Source organism: Mytilus californianus, unplaced genomic scaffold (assembly GCF_021869535.1).
Source record: "Mytilus californianus isolate M0D057914Y unplaced genomic scaffold, xbMytCali1.0.p SCAF_6, whole genome shotgun sequence".
Classification (NCBI taxonomy): domain Eukaryota; kingdom Metazoa; phylum Mollusca; class Bivalvia; order Mytilida; family Mytilidae; genus Mytilus; species Mytilus californianus.
The window spans coordinates 113522555-113543725 of NW_026262712.1; the positions used below are offsets into that span (position 1 = coordinate 113522555).

At 35.8% G+C, this 21171-nt stretch overlaps 2 long non-coding RNA genes across 3 annotated transcripts; one reads left to right on the forward strand and one right to left on the reverse strand.

Moving 5' to 3' along the window:
• The first annotated feature begins 687 nt into the window (after positions 1 to 687).
• Positions 688 to 5692, forward strand: LOC127704785 (uncharacterized). Its single transcript, XR_007983498.1, has 3 exons — positions 688 to 1955; positions 2804 to 2901; positions 5566 to 5692. It is a non-coding gene; the product is annotated as an uncharacterized LOC127704785 (long non-coding RNA).
• A 448-nt stretch (positions 5693 to 6140) lies between these two features.
• LOC127704784 (uncharacterized) lies at positions 6141 to 7464 on the reverse strand. 2 transcript variants are annotated; one of them, XR_007983497.1, is made up of 3 exons: positions 7024 to 7464; positions 6520 to 6855; positions 6141 to 6182 (listed from the first exon to the last, which is right to left on the reverse strand). It is a non-coding gene; the product is annotated as an uncharacterized LOC127704784 (long non-coding RNA). The 2 variants fall into 2 exon arrangements; XR_007983496.1 differs by lacking the exon at positions 6141 to 6182 and adding an exon at positions 6329 to 6469 and having other exon boundaries at positions 6638 to 6855.
• Positions 7465 to 21171: the final 13707 nt, after the last annotated feature.

The window sequence follows — 21171 nt, forward strand, 5'->3', positions numbered from 1 at the left end:
TTCGAGTGGGTAAGAAGAAGACTCTGGACAAAATATCCATTGAGGAATAGGGCTACGCGAATAATATTTCCAAGAGCTCGTTAGGCAGAAACGTATAACCAATGTCAATGCGCATGTGAATTATACAGCAGACATTTTTCGCGTAGCATCTTATTATATATAAGTACGTCTCGTACTCTGTCTTTTGTACGATAAAGAGTACCGTGATAATCAAACTGAGGAAAATTTCGAAACCGGCAAGATCTCGGAGATTTTCAGTTAGTATTGAAGCACGACAACCCTACTGCTCGCGCCATTAACGAGGCTGCGGAGACAGCTTCGCCCGAAGGTCGAGGAAACGGAAAGTCGACCAATCGTCGTAGGGGACCTTTCCTTCCAGATGGCCGGGAAATTTGTAGGAGTCTTAAGAGCCAATCCGCCAGAAAACCATGCAATATTCAGAAAATCGTCCAAATCGACAATCACAACTTGACAAATTTTTATACATCATCTTAATCCTTGACATAAAATAAAAGAATTTGACCACTTAATTTTTCCCAGAATCGTATCTATTTTTAGTAACAGCCTCATTTGCATAATTCTGTAAATTCATAATGAAACCAAGGAAAAATCCAACTTTTTTATGCCTTTTAAGAATGACCCAGAAGCATATTAAATGGGGTAGTTGAGTTTTTAGAGTGATGTCAGCTGAAACTCATCCATTTTACTATGTTATGATCAATACAAATGAAAATTTAAACGATTTGGCACATTGCCAGGAGCAGGGACACAAAGGCGGGGTTTTTCATACATGAATTTACGTGGTTTTCATTCGCTTCTATCTTGCAAGACCCATTCCGGATTTGTTTGCAACTTATATCGGTTTTAACTATGGGGTATGTTTTATATCAAAACAAAATATTAAGCTTGGCAAATGACTATTATATGTTAATTTATGCCTTGGAAGGATGGTGATTTAAGTCCACAATTGACACATTTTGATTTTGATTTTAATTAAATTCTAAACACAATTGGTACTAAAATGGCTCATAAAATCATTCGAACAAGTAAAATCAATTTGTCTGAAAAATGAAATAAGACGTATTTGTACTGCAAGTCCAAAAATCAATAAATTGTCTGAAACCAGGGAGTCCATCTTTTATGCTCTTTCATTGACTTATCTCCCTTGGGTAAGATCTCAAACATGTCAGCTCCCAGTGATGGTTTGGCAGACAAATGTTTACAGTGAAGTTTGTGACTTTAATAATCTAGGATGAGCATGTGGGCTATCCCAGCCTTATACATCTACATATTACAAACTATTTAAGATATCTGAATGCACTAAAGACCAAAATAGCATTTCCAAACAAAATAATTACTGCCAAGAAATTTGACAATCATGACAATAATTTAGTGAATAAACATGATAAATATTGATTGGAAAAATAAGACCATGAACAGCAAAAAGTGTTTTTAGATTTCAACGAGCAAAACAAAAGTATTCTAAATCATTCTTTGTAAAAAAAAAAGTGAGCGAGTGGAACCACCTTGCTCGCACCAAAATTGAAATTGAAAGTGTCAAAACTGCTCTGGCCCACCATCAATAAATCAACGACACTCTCTCTACCGTGGTATTGAAACCAGCATTGGTAACCAAACATATTCATACAGATACAGACTACCATTCATCTACATTTAGGAAGTCTGAATAATACTGAAAACTATGGTGTAGAATTTCCAACAGGACTCCTTATTTTATATAAGACAAGGAGTGGTTTATTTTCCCATGGTTGTTACATCATCTTGTCTTTGAATATGCTCGAAGTACAGGGACTTTTATGGAATTCATTGACATGATAGTCAAGCAAGATGTCAACATCTCGTCCAACCCTCTTCCAGCAAAGCCAAAGCTGACCAAGGATCTTCACCCTTTCAAAACAGGCTGTATACAGGACGAGTTATTCCAGTAGGAACAGGTACAAATCTTACAATCAATTTTCATTTGTTCCATATAGTCAATCTGAAATTAGGTGACCAACAATTGATACATTAGCTAGATTAAAAAAAGGGGGGGGGGTGTTGAAGGGGCATGTGAATATTCTTTTACACCTGACCTGTTTCTAAGACATCTTATTTATTTCCTATGGCAAAGTTCAAGCAAATAATATATATCCGTATATACATTGTTCCGTCTTGGGACCATTTGATTAAAAAAGCAAGGGGGAGGATTAGAATGGTCAAATATTTATGTCCTTGTCAGCTTAGGACCGAATTTTAATTTTCAAGCTATTAACCAGGGTACAATATATATTTATTTTCTGCTATAAAAAATCAATTTATAGACCAGAATCATGATAATAATCAAAATCTATTTCAACATATTCAACGTTTAGCAGGTCAGGTTTTTATTCTCTTCCCCTAAGTTATATTTTCAGTTCTTACTGGAAGTTGTTCAGCTCTTTGTCTACTAAAAAAAGTTTTATCTCGTGGAAAAGCCTCCTACAAATACATGTTTTACATACAACAAACTGTACATGTAACACTAGACAACTTTATCCAGAGAATAATATTTTTTTAATGAACTAATAGGCCATGGAGACTAAAAAAATCAAAAGCATTGCAAACTTTTGTAAGGTTCAATTTTAGGACCCTACATGTACATGTATGTAGATTACTTATAGAGCCCTTTTTAAAAGAAAAAACATACATTTAAACTACATGCACAGTGATGCTACACTACCCTACATTTCCTGTCTGATATATTTTATTTCATGTAAAACAAAATTGAAGAATTATTTTATAGTTTAACACTTTTTATTTGTAGGGCTATATATATATGCAAGCAATGCTCAATTAAGATGAATTTTTGTAAAAGTGACAATAGCCAGGTCAAACTAAATACATGTATAGAAGAAGATATTGGTAAGTTATTATTAACTTATATATTAATTTAACTGTTTGTATAACATGGGAATCATACAAAGTATATGTAATCACTTATATAATAACATAATTATACAATTACATGTTATACATTTGTACATCAGTTTTATTAAACAGGTCTTTGTTAACTTGGTTTTCCCATTGAAAAATCACTTTGCTAATTTTAATTTGTAGTACTATATTGGGCGGCTCCTATAGTTTCCATTCAATAACTAACAATGACTAATGAACTGTTCATACATTCCATTTCAATTATTTTATTTATTAATACGTATTACTTTTACGGTTAAGTCTGTTTTTTGTGATATCCATTTTACGTGACTCTGTATTTATGTATCCCGTCATACTTTGAACGACAAAATTATTTTATGTCTACCTGTGCGAATTTCAAATGCGCGATTTTACGCCAGTACTTAAAACCTTCCATCCTTTATGGGTGGATTATACATAGATATATAAAATCGTATAATATAAGCAAAATGAGGATGTTAAATTTGATGTATGCCTTTTTGTGCTTCTTCGTTACATTTGTTTGTTTTTATAGTGATTAAGATGATAACACAATGTTGACTGCTGTACCCCTATTTTTGACAATTTTACCTATTGTGTCTGTTTGTTTTGTTCATGCATCGTTGTCAATATAATGGAATTTGATGCGACTGTCATACAAGTGAGAGGTTTATTATCTAGCTATAAAACCAGGTTCAATCCACCATTTTCTACATAGAAAATGCCTGTATCAAGTCAGGAATATGACAGTTGTTATCCATTCGTTTGATGTGTTTGAACTTTTGATTTTGCCATTTGATTGGGGACTTTCCTTTTTGAATTTTCCTCGGAGTTCAGTATTTTTGTGATTTTACTTTTTCAAATATAAAAGGGGGAGATTTTTATTGGTACTTTTGAAGATATTTCACCTGTTCCATTAATTGATTGGTTGTTGGTAATGCTAATGTCCAATGGCAAATAGTTCATGCATGTTTAGGACAAGAACAAATTAAAATAAATACATTATTTGGGTTCTTAATATGCGAAATCTAACAATGTATTTAAATAATTTAAGATGTTGCAATTGGGCCCCATTTTAAATTGGTTCACATTGATTTCAAAATGGTCCAAAATTTTTTTTCTTATTTCTACACAACTTGAATTCTTGAGGTTCTTTTGATATACAAAATGCAAATGTTTTATATTTAGATTTTTAATTTCGGTCCAGTTTTCAAATTTGTCCACATTTTAAAGTCCAAAGGGTCCAAATTTTAACTTAGTTTAATTTTAACAAAACTTGAACTCTAATTACAATGAATTGGGGTCCTTTGAATGATAAATAGAAATAATCAAATATCCTGAATATAAATATGTACTTAGATTTATGATTTTGGTCCCAGTTTTCAAGTTGGTTCAAATGGGGTCCATAATTTAACTGTGTTTGATTTCAACAATAATTTTAAAGATGCTGATTCAGCCTGAATCTAACCTATATTTAGTTTTTGGGCCCTATTATGAAATTGGTTTACATTGAGGTCCAAAGGGTCCAAAATTAAACTAAATTTAAAATCTTAATTTGATCTTGGGGTTCTCTGATATGCTGAATCTATTAAACTTTATATTTATACCATATTTATTCTGTGTTAGAAACCTATTCTTTGTCAAATATTTAATCCCATTACAAATTTAGAGCTGTTATAGCTTGAATGTTCTGTCCAAACTTGCATTTTTTCTTCATCTTCCACAAAATTTGTCCTTTTCTGAGATAACTGGTGTTATTTTTTTAAATGAAACTTTAGTGAAAAGAAAAGCACAGTCAATATGTGGATATTATCTGATGTCAAACATTTTCAAGATGGCCACCAAGGATGGCACAAATTTCAACACTGGTTAATTTAATGAAAATTGTTAATTAGGGATAGTCGTGGTAGTTTGACTTGCTAAACAAAGTAAGGTTGTTTTTTCTTCCAAAATGGCAAACATTTTCAAGATGGCCTTATATGAAAATTGACATTAAGGAATTATAGCACTTTTGACATGCCAACAAAACAATGAAATTTTTTTTTAAAGATGGACACAGCAAAAAAAGGGTAAAATTTTCAATTTTGTTGAGTTCGATTTTAAAGAATATTGATATTTAGCTGTACTTTGACACAGAGGACAGATATAAAGATGGCCACCATTTCAAAGATTGTCACTAAAAGCGGTCAAATTATCACCATTGTCTGTTTTCAATGTAAAATTATATTGAGAGGTAATTTGACATGCCAAACCAAATGGAGGCAATTTTTATTGTTGTAAAGATGTTAAGGGCTATTTGGACATGCTTAAAAGGAGTGGATAATAACTATTCTGCAAAAATGATTTGGCTTTAGTTGGGAGAATTTTGTAACTGCATCCACTTACAGTAAAAGTTGTCAATTTTATTTCCTGTCAGTGGTATATATGAAATTAAAAAAAAAATGTGGTATGATTGCCAATGAGAACAAATGACATAGAAGTAAAGCTATAGGTCTTCATACGCCATATGGCCTTCAACAATGAGCAAGACCTATACTGCATATATATTCAGCCATAAAAGGCCCCAAAATAAGAAAATGAAAAAATATGAAAACTAACAGCCTGATTTATGTATGTATGTTTTGTGGTTTTCAGATCTAGACTTGCAGCTAACCTTTCTGTCAGTGTCAACAACAACTGAACTTTCACAGCACTGAGTCAACATCAGATTGGGAGACTGATAATGCTTCTAACAGAAACAATTTAAACCAACCAAACAAGCAACAGAAACTTTCCAACTTTAAAACATCAGTTAAATCTTCCATGGGATAATGTCTCAAAAAATAACAGTTCATCATTTATGGAGATTTTAATGTTATGGTTTTTCTTTTACAAGAAAGTTAATGTACACTTGTTTTATAGTAAAACCTATAGCCGTTCAAGTATAAAAAAACACATTCAACTTTATTGAAATTTGAAGATTCATATGACTTATTTGAATTCTGTTATCTCCGAGGATGTGATGTAGAGCATTATAGGTACAGTAATCTTAACAGCTATCCAATTTCATTCAAAATTCTTTATAAATTTTGCACTGGTATATATAGACTAAGTAATTTGTTTTTCGTCTAGTTATGATATTTTTTTATACCCCACGCAACGAGTTGCGGAGGGTATAATGTTTTTGACCCGTCCGTCCGTCCGTCAGTCCGTCAGTCCTGTTTCTTGTCATCGCAACTCCTCTCAAATCACACAACAGAATTTCACGAAACCTTTTTAGATAATAAGGACATACTATGTAGTTGTGCATATAGACAGGAAATTACGATTCAATTCTTTTTCTAGGAGTTACACCCCTTTGAACCTATTTACTTTAATGTACTACTGCAACAGTTTGTCATGGCAACTCCTCTCAAACCACACAACAGAATTTCATGAAACCTTTTCAGATAATAAGGACATACTACGTAGATGTGCATATCGACAGGAAATTACGATTTAATTTTTTTTCCAGGAGTTACGCCCCTTTGAACTTATTTGCCCAATATACTACTGCAACCTTTTGTCATCGCAACTCCGCTCAAACCACACAACAGAATTTCATGAAACCTTTTCAGATAATAAGGACATACTACGTAGATGTGCATATAGACAGGAAATTACGATTCAATTTTTAGGCCAGGAGTTACGCCCCTTTAAACTTATTTGCCCAATATACTACTGCAACCTTTTGTCATCGCAACTCCTCTCAAACCACACAACAGAATTTCATGAAACCTTTTCAGATAATAAGGACATACTACGTAGATGTGCATATCGACAGGAAATTACGATTCAATTTTTAGGCCAGGAGTTACGCCCCTTTGAACTTATTTGCCCAATATACTACTGCAACCTTTTGTCATCGCAACTCCTCTCAAACCACACAACAGAATTTCATGAAACCTTTTCACATAATAAGGACATACTACGTAGATGTGCATATCGACAGGAAATTACGATTCAATTGTTTTTCCAGGATTTACGCCCCTTTGAACTTATTTGCCCAATATACTACTGCAACCTTTTGTCATCGCAACTCCTCACAAACCACACAACAGAATTTCATGAAACCTTTTCAGATAAAAAGGACATACTACGTAGATGTGCATATCGACAGGAAATTACGATTCAATTTTTTTTCCAGGAATTACGCCCCTTTGAACTTATTTGCCCAATATACTACTGCAACCTTTTGTCATCGCAACTCCTCTCAAACCACACAACAGAATTTCATGAAACTGTGTAGATAATAAGGACATACTACGTCAATGTGCATATTGACAGGAAATTATGATTCAATTTTTTTTCTGATACAATTTTTTTTTCTACACTTATTTTATTTCTCCAATGACAATGTGGGGACGTGGGGTATGTGAGCGTGCTCACTAAGGTTCTTTCATTTTAAAAGCATTTATGATTTTCATGTTTGTATTGACCACATTGCAGCAACATAGATATAGGTACCTGGCAAATCTTGCCTTGTTAGCATACTAGGCTCAAAGGGTCATAAAAAAAAATAAGTGTCTGTTTAAATCATCTGTTTACAGTTTTCACTTTTAAACCATCATCTTAATAACTTTAGAAGAAGTGTCATACATATATATATATGTATACAAAATTTAAAAACTTTTCAAAATATATATATATTGATAAAAACTATCAACATGACAAGATCTAAATACCAAAAATTTTTCTGAAAAATTGGACATAACATCTATGAGCTATTGTCCCTGAAATGTGTAAATTTACAAATTTTCACAATTTTCTGCTACTATCCGACAACTATATCAATATATTATAAGAATAAATTGCAAAAGTGGTCAGAAGAAACTTTTTTTTTACAGTCTGAACTTATTCTGAATTGTTTAACTTCTAATTTAAATTGATTGCGTTTGAAATATGTGTTTTTTTATTGTTTTAGGTGCACAATTTGTCAATACGATCTATTTCGGCTCCTGGGAGCCTCAAGATTTATAATGAATAATTTGTATTTATGTATGATTTTTTTCTTAATGTATTAAATGAAACATTAATTATTCTTTTCCATTTGTTGTTATACTTATTTATAAGTCCAGATCCTATCATATGTCAGTAGTTACAAATTAGACAGCAAAATTGCGAAAATTTGAATATGCAGGTTACCCCATTTTGTTGTGGCATATACCAGACACCAACATTATTTGCCGAGCTTGATATTTTTTTTGATTGGGTATATATAGTTATACTTTGCAAGTAGATATGTTGTTTTACAATAACAAACGGGTCTTGGAGTATTTTGGCTCTGAAAGATGACCAAAATCAGCCATTTTGGACATGTAGCTAAATAAGACATATTGAAACAGTTAGATTATACATACACTTAATAGACAGCATTGTTAATTCTATGCATTCTTACACTTAAAGTGATGTATTACTAGGAACAACTATCAAAAAATTCTAAATGTTACCATATTTTTTTATTTAAACCAGCGAAATATGCCAAAAAAGGCTTATTTTTGCTGTTTTCGAGCAATTTCATCTGTTAAAACATGGCGCTCAAAAAATATTCAGATCGGTTTAATATTTTCCCAAAAAAATTTGTGTGGTTATTGACATTACTAAGGTGCACCAATATGCCAAATATGAACTCATTTGGAAAAAGTGACATTCGGACGGTTTTGCATGGTTTTCTGGCAGATTGGCTCTTAACAACAACTCTTGCTACCGCTGGGACTGTAGAATGGCACATCATTGTGCTGTTTGCATGACCAATACTCATTCGGCAGTGACAGGCCACGGTAACCAAATAAATTCATACCCAAAAAACACACCATTGCCTCAAAACATGGATTAAAAGTAGATACGAAAAATAATTACTTACGTTTTGAGGCATGGGATCGCTTGCTTTCGTTTGACAGTAAAGACAGAGACTTTATTCTATGTGGAATTAAAGATGGATTTAAATTAAGTGTTGTTTATGGGCCGTATCTTCCTGTAAATCAAGAGAATTACTCTTCTGCATTTCGCTTCCGTGACAAAGTTGAGAGGCAAATTCAGGATGACATATCTAAGAATACTTTTTTGGTGGTCAGCCGTGTATAACTTTGATATAAAGGCAAAATTTATAAGCGGACGAAATAATGTAATTGCAGACGCGGCATCCAGATTACATGAACACGGCCAATTGACAAAATTATATAACATATTATCAAGTTATCAGTATATACCATTTAGTGCGAGCGAACTTTAAAACACATGTCATTTGACTTTTTTCTTTCTAGATGGTGGAAATGCCGGCACACAGGACTTGGCAGTAGCAGTCGAGCGATTACGAAACAAGGGGTGGGCTAAATCTCCTTCCGAAACCTACCGTGCGCACCTAAGGACTTATATGGAATTTTGCAAGGACCTCGACTTTGAACCAGTGCCGTGTTCTAATAAGACAATCGAAATGTATATCGCATATCTTGTGGATATTAAAAAATTTGCGTACAGCTCCATTCGATCATATATAAACATTATTTCTGTGCTTCACAAATCACGGGACTTGCCTGATCCAATTACAACCTCATGGAATATTAAACATTTACTAACTGGCGTCAAACGTGAACTAGGTACAAGCCAGAATTGTAAAGCACCTATAACACCAGAAATATTATTGAAAATGAAGGCATCGTTGGATCTTACTTGTCATAACAATATTGTTTTTTGGGCAGCTTGCATGTTAGGATTTTTTTGGTTTTCTTAGACCCAATAATTTTTTGATTAAAGGCAAATTTGACCCTGAGCTAAATGTGCGCAGAATTGATATTTTACCTTGCAAATGGGATATGTTGGTGACACTTAAGATTACTAAAACTCTGCAGTTTAGATCAAAACCTATAGAAATCACACTTTCTATTTTGCCCGGACATCCTTTGTGTCCTTTTGATGCCTTATCCAGCGTTTTAGCTTTGCCTGGAGAGCCCTTGGATCCCCTTTTTTGTTTAGCCGATGGATCTTGCTTTTTGTATACTCTTTTTATTAAGTCGTTGCGTTTTCTTTTATCCCACCTTGAATACTACCCGTCAGCATATGCTGGTCACTCTTTTCGTCGGGGAGCCACTACTTGGGCCAGTAATAGTGGATTAGCTGATGCGGAAATCAAATTGTTAGGGTATTGGTCTAGTGATTGTTATCTAAGATACGTGGATTCAGATGGTGAGAAACGTCTACGGGTTGTAAGTCTTTTTAGTTCTTTATTAACCCGTTCATAACACCATTCCTGTCCACACTAATTGGGTTTGGGACATATCACATGATTGTTTTAGGAGTTATGTAAAGGGGGGTTTTAGCTTGGAGTTACCAAGCTAATAAATTTGCCATTCTCATTATTCTTGTTGTTATTATTCCAAGACAGGTAAAGGTCTATTTAGGATAAATTGTATTTTAGCGACTTGGATAAGTCATTGCGTGTCGTTAGTTGTCTATTCATACACGTTTTATAAGCTCCGCCTTCCAACACTCGACGCTTTCTTTGTCTCCACTACACGTGTTCCTAGCTCCACCTTCCCGCAGCCTCGTTTCTATTACTTACATGTGCTAGCTCGCATCATGGCAGCATGTCCTGTTCGCTTCCCTTATCCCTCCCTCCCAGTAGTATTACTGTGGGTTCAACGGGTTATTTTATTTTACGCTAATTTGCGTATATCATGTATATATATAGTTTGTACTTATGTTTAATTGTATGATTGTATACGGGGACATATCACATGATTATTTTAGGAGTTATGTAAAGGGGGGTTTTAGATTATTTACGTTTATGACTTCCATTTGTAAAATTCAAAACAGGCAATTTTTTTTCCATTTCACTATGAATTAAAAGTTGAAATTCATTATACGCCGTTTGTACGTTTTATGTGATTTGTATAGAATTTTCAATTCTGATGATAGTTTCATTAACTTTTTTTTTCGATAATTCCGATGTTTTTCAAAAAATCGTTCGGAATATTTGAAAATTTAAATTTGCGGTTTTGGACTTTCGAATCGCTATTTAAAACATCTATGTTCTCAGTATTGTATCCTCCAGGAATAATAATATCACAGACCAGTAATGAATGGTCGGGAATTTTATCCGGCATATAAATAATTTCATTTATCACAGTTGACATTGAAATGATTTTAAAATCTTTTATATACTCCATATCCTCATAAGGAACACACATATAATATATAACCGATTTTCCAGACGTTGAAATGCAAGAGAATTCATGATCCTGAAAACGGCCATTTAGCAAAGCAAAATTTATATCACTTTACAAAATTAATAAATATATCTCCTTGGTGATTTTCACTAAAATCGACAATATTTCGTGGTTTCACAATATCCACCCCCTCCACATAATCTGTATTCTGTCCTACACGTGAATTTGAACCGCCACAAATTATAATTTTTCCTAATTTCTGGTAACTGTAAACTTGTTGAAGCAAATTTTGAAAATATAAATCCGAATCCATAGCTCTGCTTTTATTTTTCACAAGTAATCCTACTCCTGCGGACCCTCTGGTAGCATTTCTATATAAAATGTTCCTGTTATGACCGACGAATGTGTATCCGGGGATGTTTAATTTTTCGTCACCGCGTAAAAACGTTTCTGTTAGAAGGTATGTATATCCAACGTCCTGAGCTTTGATTAATTCTGATGTCCACTAAAAAGTCATATAATGGTCATAGAAGATTGGTACATCCAACGTTCTGGGTGTAGATTAATTCTGATGTCCACTAAAAGTCATATGATGGTCATAAAAGATTGGCAAATCCAACGTCCGGAGCGTGGATTTATTCTGATGTCCTCTAAAAAGTCATATAATGGTCATAGAAGATTGACACATCAAACGTCCTAAGCGTGGATTTATTCTGATGTATATTGAAAAGTAAAGTAATATTATGGTCAAAGAGGATTGGCACATCCAACGTCCTGAGCGTGAATTAATTCTGATGTCCACTAAAAAGTCTTATAATGGTCATAGAAAATTGACACATCCAACGTCTTGAGCATGGATTAATTCTGATGTCCTCTAAAAAGTCATATAATGGTCATAGAAGATTGGCACATCCAACGTCTTGAGCGTGGATTAATTCTAAAGGCTACTAAAAAGACATAAAAAGGTCATAGCAGATTGGCACCTCCAACGTCCTGAGCGTGGATTAATTCTGATGTACATTGAAAAGTAAAGTAATATTATGGCCAAAGAAGATTGGCACATCCAACGTCTTGAGCGTGGATTAATTCTGATGTCCAATAAAAAGTCATATAATGGTCATAGAAGATTGACACATCCAATGTCCTGAGCGTGGATTGATTCTGATGTCCTCTAAAAAGTCATATAATATTCAAAGAAGATTGGCACATCCAACGTCCTGAGCGTAGATATATTCTGATGTACATTGAAAAGTAAAGTAATATAATGGTCAAAGAAGATTGGCACACCCAACGTCCTGAGCGTGCATTAATTCTAATCTCAATTAAAAGTCATATAATGGTTATAGAAGATTTACACATCAAACGTCCTGAGCGTGGATTAATTCTGATGGCAACTAAAAAAGACATAAAATGGTCATAGAAGATTGGCACATCCAACGTCCTTAGCGTGGATTAATTCTGATGGTCACTAAAAAGTCATATAATGGTCATAGACGATTGGCACATCAAACGTCCTGAGCGTGGATTAATTCTGATGGCCACTAAAAAGTCATATAATGGTCAAAGAAGATTGGCACATCCAACATTCTGAGCGTGGATTAATTCTGATGGCCTCAAAAAAGTCATATAATGGTCAAAGAAGATTGGCACATTCAACGTCCAGAGCATGGATTAATTCTGATGGCCTCTAAAAAGTCATATAATGGTCATAGAAGATTGGCACATCCAACGTCCTGAGCGTGGATTAATTCTGATGGCCACTAAAAAGTCATATAATGGCCATAGCAGATTGGCACATCCAACGTCCTGAGCGTGGATTAATTCTGATAGCCTCAAAAAGTCATAAAATGGTCATAGCAGATTGGCACATCCAACGTTCTGAGCGTGGATTAATTCTGATGGCCACTAAAAAGTCATATAATGGTCATAGAAGATTGGCACATCCAACGTCCTGAGCGTGGATTAATTTTGATGGCCTCATAAAAATCATATAATGGTCATAGAAGATTGGCACATCCAACGTCATCAGCGTGGAATAATTCTGATGGCCTAAAAAAAGTCATATAATGGTCATTGACGATTGGCATATCCAACGTCCTGAGCGTGGATTAATTCTGATGGCCTCTAAAAAGTCATATAATGGTCATAGAAGATTGGCACATCCAACGTCCTGAGCGTGGATTAATTCTGATATCCTCTGAAAAGTCATATAATGGTTGAAGAAGATTGGCACATCCAACTTCCTAAGCGTGGATTAATTCTGATGGCCACTAAAAAGTTATATAATGGTCATAGAGGATTGGCACATCTAACGTCCTGAGCGCGGATTAATTCTGATGTCCTCAAAAAGTCATATAATGGTCATAGAATATTGGCACATCCAATGTCCTGAGCGTGGATTAATTCTGATAGCCTCTAAAATGTCATATAATGGTTATAGAAGAATGGCACATCCAACGTCCTAAGCGTGGATTAATTCTGATGGCCACTAAACAGTTATATAATGGTCATAGAGGATTGGCACATCCAACGTCCCGAGCGTGGATTATTTCTGATATCCTCTTAAAAGTCATATAATGGTTATAGAAGATTGTTACATCCAACGTCCTGAGCGTGGATTAATTCTGATGGCCAATAAAAAGTCATTAAATGGTCATAGCAGATTGGCACATCATCCAACGTCTTGAGCGTGCATTAATTCTAATCTCAATTAAAAGTCATATAATGGTTATAGAAGATTTACACATCAAACGTCCTGAGCGTGGATTAATTCTGATGGCAACTAAAAAAGACATAAAATGGTCATAGACGATTGGCACATCAAACATCCTAAGCGTGGATTATTCTGATGGCCACTTAAAAGTCATATAATGGTCACAGAAGATTGGCACATCCAACATTCTGAGCGTGGATTGATTCTGATGGCCTCAAAAAAGTCATATAATGGTCATAGAAGATTGGCACATCCAACGTTCTGAGCGTGGATTAATTCTGATTGCCACTAAAAGTCATATAATGGTCATAGAAGATTGGCACATCCAACGTCCTGAGCGTGGATTAATTCTGATGGCCTCATAAAAATCATATAATGGTCATAGAAGATTGGCACATCCAACGTCATCAGCGTGGAATAATTCTGATGGCCTAAAAAAAGTCATATAATGGTCATTGACGATTGGCATATCCAACGTCCTGAGCGTGGATTAATTCTGATGGCCTCTAAAAAGTCATATAATGGTCATAGAAGATTGGCACATCCAACGTCCTGAGCGTGGATTAATTCTGATATCCTCTGAAAAGTCATATAATGGTTGAAGAAGATTGGCACATCCAACTTCCTAAGCGTGGATTAATTCTGATGGCCACTAAAAAGTTATATAATGGTCATAGAGGATTGGCACATCTAACGTCCTGAGCGCGGATTAATTCTGATGTCCTCAAAAAGTCATATAATGGTCATAGAATATTGGCACATCCAATGTCCTGAGCGTGGATTAATTCTGATAGCCTCTAAAATGTCATATAATGGTTATAGAAGAATGGCACATCCAACGTCCTAAGCGTGGATTAATTCTGATGGCCACTAAACAGTTATATAATGGTCATAGAGGATTGGCACATCCAACGTCCCGAGCGTGGATTATTTCTGATATCCTCTTAAAAGTCATATAATGGTTATAGAAGATTTACACATCAAACGTCCTGAGCGTGGATTAATTCTGATGGCAACTAAAAAAGACATAAAATGGTCATAGAAGATTGGCACATCCAACGTCCTTAGCGTGGATTAATTCTGATGGTCACTAAAAAGTCATATAATGGTCATAGACGATTGGCACATCAAACGTCCTGAGCGTGGATTAATTCTGATGGCCACTAAAAAGTCATATAATGGTCAAAGAAGATTGGCACATCCAACATTCTGAGCGTGGATTAATTCTGATGGCCTCAAAAAAGTCATATAATGGTCAAAGAAGATTGGCACATTCAACGTCCAGAGCATGGATTAATTCTGATGGCCTCTAAAAAGTCATATAATGGTCAAAAAAGATTGGCACATACAACGTCCAGAGCATGGATTAATTCTGATGGCCTCTAAAAAGTCATATAATGGTCATAGAAGATTGGCACATCCAACGTTCTGAACGTGGATTAATTCTGATGGCCACTAAAAAGTCATATAATGGCCATAGCAGATTGGCACATCCAACGTCCTGAGAGTGGATTAATTCTGATAGCCTCAAAAAGTCATATAATGGTCATAGCAGATTGGCTCATCCAACGTTCTGAGCGTGGATTAATTCTGATGGCCACTAAAAAGTCATATAATGGTCATAGAAGATTGGCACATCCAACGTCCTGAGCGTGGATTAATTTTGATGGCCTCATAAAAGTCATATAATGGTCATAGAAGATTGGCACATCCAACGTCCTGAGCATGGATTAATTCTGATACCTTCTGAAAAATCATATAATGGTTAAAGAAGATTGGCACATCCAACGTCCTACGCATGGATTAATTCTGATGGCCACTAAAAAGTTATATAATGGTCATAGAGAATTGGCACATCTAACGTCCTGAGCGTGGATTAATTCTGATGTCCTCAAAATGTCATATAATGGTTATAGAAGATTGGCACATCCAACGTCCAAAGCGTGGATTAATTCTGATGGCCACTAAACAGTTATATAATGGTCATAGAGAATTGGCACATCTAACGTCCTGAGCGTGGATTAATTCTGATGTCCTCAAAAAGTCATATAATGGTCATAGAAAATTGGCACATCCAACGTCCTGAGCGTGGATTAATTCTGATAGCCTCTAAAATGTCATATAATGGTTATAGAAGATTGGCACATCCAACGTCCAAAGTGTGGATTAATTCTGATGTCCTAAAAAAGTCATATAATGGTTATATACGATTGGCACAATCAACGGCCTGAGCGTGGATTAATTCTGATAGCCTCAAAAAAGTCATATAATGGTCATAGCAGATTCCCACATCATACGTTCTGAGCGTGGATTAATTCTAATAGCCTCTAAAAAGTCATATAATGCTCATAGAAGATTGGCACATTCAACGTCCTGAGCCTGGATTAATTCTGAAGGCCTCTAAAAAGTCATATAATGGTCTTAAAAGATTGACACATCCAACGTTCTGAGCATGGATTAATTTTGATGTCCTCAAAAAAGTCATATAATGGTCATAGAAGATTGGCACATCCAACGTTCTGAGCGTGGATTAATTCTGATGTCCTAAAAAAGTCATATAATGGTCATAGAAGATTGGCACATCCAATGTCCTGAGCGTGGATTAATTCTGATAGCCTCTAAAAAGTCCTATAATGGTGATAAAAGATTGGCACATCCAACGTCCTGAGCGTGGATTAATTCTGAAAGACACAAAAAAGTTATATAATGGTCGTAGAAGATTGGCACATCCTACATCCTGAGCGTGGATTATTTTTGATGGCCCATAAAAAGTCATATAATGGTGATAGAAGATTGGCACATCCAACATCCTGAGCGTGGATAAATTCTGATGGCCTGTAAAAAGTCATATAATGGTCTTAGATGATTGGCACATCCAACGTTCTGAGCGTGGATTAATTCTGATGGCCACTAAAAAGTCATATAATGGTCATAGCAGATTGGCACATTCAACGTCCTGAGCCTGGATTAATTCTGATGGCCTCTAAAAAGTCATATAATGGTCTTAGATGATTGGCACATCCAACGTTCTGAGCGTGGATTAATTCTGATGTCCTCAAAAAAGTCATATAATGGTCATAGAAGATTGGCACATCCAACGTTCTGAGCGTGGATTAATTCTGATGTCCTAAAAAAGTCATATAATGGTCATAGAAGATTGGCACATCCAACGTCCTGCGCGTGGATTAATTCTGATAGCCTCTAAAAAGTCATATAATGGTGATAAAAGATTGGCACATCCAACGTCCTGAGCGTGGATTAATTCTGATGGCCACTAAAAAGTCATATAATGGTCATTCATAGCAGATTGGCACATCTAACGTCCGGACCGTGGATTAATTCTGATGGCCTCATTAAAGTCATATAATGGTCATAGCCGATTGGCACATCAAACGTCCTGAGCGTGAATTAATTCTGATGGCCACTAAAAAGTCATATAATGGTCAAAGAAGATTGGCACATCCAACATTCTGAGCGTGGATTAATTCTGATGGCCTCAAAAAAGTCATATAATGGTCATAGAAGATTGGCACATCCAACGTCCTGAGCGTGGATTAATTCTGAAGGCTACTAAAAAGACATCAAAAGGTCATAGCAAATTGGCACCTCCAACGTCCTGAGCGTGGATTAATTCTGATGTACATTGAAAAGTAAAGTAATATTATGGCCAAAGAAGATTGGCACATCCAACGTCTTGAGCGTGGATTAATTCTAATGTCCACTAAAAAGTCATATAATGTTCATAGAAGATTGACACATCCAATGTCCTGAGCGTGGATTGATTCTGATGGCCTCAAAAAAGTCATATAATGGTCAAAAAAGATTGGCACATACAACGTCCAGAGCATGGATTAATTCTGATGGCCTCTAAAAAGTCATATAATGGTCATAGAAGATTGGCACATCCAACGTTCTGAACGTGGATTAATTCTGATGGCCACTAAAAAGTCATATAATGGCCATAGCAGATTGGCACATCCAACGTCCTGAGAGTGGATTAATTCTGATAGCCTCAAAAAGTCATATAATGGTCATAGCAGATTGGCTCATCCAACGTTCTGAGCGTGGATTAATTCTGATGGCCACTAAACAGTCATATAATGGTCATAGAAGATTGGCACATCCAACGTCCTGAGCGTGGATTAATTTTGATGGCCTCATAAAAGTCATATAATGGTCATAGAAGATTGGCACATCCAACGTCCTGAGCATGGATTAATTCTGATACCCTCTGAAAAATCATATAATGGTTAAAGAAGATTGGCACATTCAACGTCCTACGCATGGATTAATTCTGATGGCCACTAAAAAGTTATATAATGGTTATATACGATTGGCACAATCAACGGCCTGAGCGTGGATTAATTCTGATAGCCTCAAAAAAGTCATATAATGGTCATAGCAGATTCCCACATCATACGTTCTGAGCGTGGATTAATTCTAATAGCCTCTAAAAAGTCATATAATGCTCATAGAAGATTGGCACATTCAACGTCCTGAGCCTGGATTAATTCTGAAGGCCTCTAAAAAGTCATATAATGGTCTTAAAAGATTGACACATCCAACGTTCTGAGCATGGATTAATTTTGATGTCCTCAAAAAAGTCATATAATGGTCATAGAAGATAGGCACATCCAACGTTCTGAGCGTGGATTAATTCTGATGTCCTAAAAAAGTCATATAATGGTCATAGAAGATTGGCACATCCAATGTCCTGAGCGTGGATTAATTCTGATAGCCTCTAAAAAGTCATATAATGGTGATAAAAGATTGGCACATCCAACGTCCTAAGCGTGGATTAATTCTGAAAGACACAAAAAAGTTATATAATGGTCGTAGAAGATTGGCACATCCTACATCCTGAGCGTGGATTATTTTTGATGGCCCATAAAAAGTCATATAATGGTGATAGAAGATTGGCACATCCAACATCCTGAGCGTGGATAAATTCTGATGGCCTGTAAAAAGTCATATAATGGTCATAGAATATTGGCACATCTAACGTCCTGAGCGTGGATTAATTCTGATGGCCACTAAAAAATCATATAATGGTCATAGCAGATTGGCACAACTCACGTCCGGAGCGTGGATTAATTCTGATGGCCTCATTAAAGTCATATGATGGTCATAGAAGATTGGCACATCTAACGTCCTGAGCGTGGATTAATTCTGATGGCCACTAAAAAGTCATATAATGTTCATAGCAGATTGGCACATCTAACGTCCGGACCGTGGATTAATTCTGATGGCCTCATTAAAGTCATATAATGGTCATAGAAGATTGGCACATCCAACGTCCTTAGCGTGGATTAATTCTGATGGTCACTAAAAAGTCATATAATGGTCATAGACGATTGGCACATCAAACGTCCTGAGCGTGGATTAATTCTGATGGCCACTAAAAAGTCATATAATGGTCAAAGAGATTTGGCACATCCAACATTCTGAGCGTGGATTAATTCTTATGGCCTCAAAAAAGTCATATAATGGTTATATACGATTGGCACAATCAACGGCCTGAGCGTGGATTAATTCTGATAGCCTCAAAAAAGTCATATAATGGTCATAGCAGATTCCCACATCATACGTTCTGAGCGTGGATTAATTCTAATAGCCTCTAAAAAGTCATATAATGCTCATAGAAGATTGGCACATTCAACGTCCTGAGCCTGGATTAATTCTGAAGGCCTCTAAAAAGTCATATAATGGTCTTAAAAGATTGACACATCCAACGTTCTGAGCATGGATTAATTTTGATGTCCTCAAAAAAGTCATATAATGGTCATAGAAGATAGGCACATCCAACGTTCTGAGCGTGGATTAATTCTGATGTCCTAAAAAAGTCATATAATGGTCATAGAAGATTGGCACATCCAATGTCCTGAGCGTGGATTAATTCTGATAGCCTCTAAAAAGTCATATAATGGTGATAAAAGATTGGCACATCCAACGTCCTAAGCGTGGATTAATTCTGAAAGACACAAAAAAGTTATATAATGGTCGTAGAAGATTGGCACATCCTACATCCTGAGCGTGGATTATTTTTGATGGCCCATAAAAAGTCATATAATGGTGATAGAAGATTGGCACATCCAACATCCTGAGCGTGGATAAATTCTGATGGCCTGTAAAAAGTCATATAATGGTCATAGAAGATTGGCACATCTAACGTCCTGAGCGTGGATTAATTCTGATGGCCACTAAAAAATCATATAATGGTCATAGCAGATTGGCACAACTCACGTCCGGAGCGTGGATTAATTCTGATGGCCTCATTAAAGTCATATGATGGTCATAGAAGATTGGCACATCTAACGTCCTGAGCGTGGATTAATTCTGATGGCCACTAAAAAGTCATATAATGTTCATAGCAGATTGGCACATCTAACGTCCGGACCGTGGATTAATTCTGATGGCCTCATTAAAGTCATATAATGGTCATAGAAGATTGGCACATCCAACGTCCTTAGCGTGGATTAATTCTGATGGTCACTAAAAAGTCATATAATGGTCATAGACGATTGGCACATCAAACGTCCTGAGCGTGGATTAATTCTGATGGCCACTAAAAAGTCATATAATGGTCAAAGAGATTTGGCACATCCAACATTCTGAGCGTGGATTAATTCTTATGGCCTCAAAAAAGTCATATAATGGTCAAAGAAGATTGGCACATACAACGTCCAGAGCATGGATTTTTTCTGATTGCCTCTAAAAAGTCATATAATGGTCATAGAAGATTGGCACATCCAACGTCCTGAGCGTGCATTAATTCTGATGGCCACTAAAAAGTCATATAATGGCCATAGCAGATTGGCACATACAACGTCCTGAGCGTAGATTAATTCTGATAGCCTCGAAAAAGTCATAAAATGGTCATAACAGATTGGCACATCCAACGTTCTGAGCGTGGATTAATTCTGATGGCCACTAAAAAGTCATATAATGGTCAAAGAAGATTGGCACATCCAACGTCCTGAGCGTGGATTAATTTTGATGGCCTCATAAAAGTCATATAATGGTCATAGAAGATTGGGACATCCAACGTCATGAGCGTGGATTAACTCTGATGGCCTCAAAACAGTCATATAAAGGTCATTGAAGATTGGCACATTCAACATCCTAAGCGTGGATTATTTCTGATGTCCTCTTAAAAGTCATATAATGGTCATAGAAGATTGGCACATCCAACGTCCTGAGCGTTGATTTATTCTGATGGCCACTAAAAAGTCATTAAATGGTCATAGAAGATTGGCACATCCAACGTCCGGAGCGTGGAATAATTCTGATGGCCACTAAAAGGTCATATAATGATCGTAGAAGATTGGCACATCCAACGTCCTG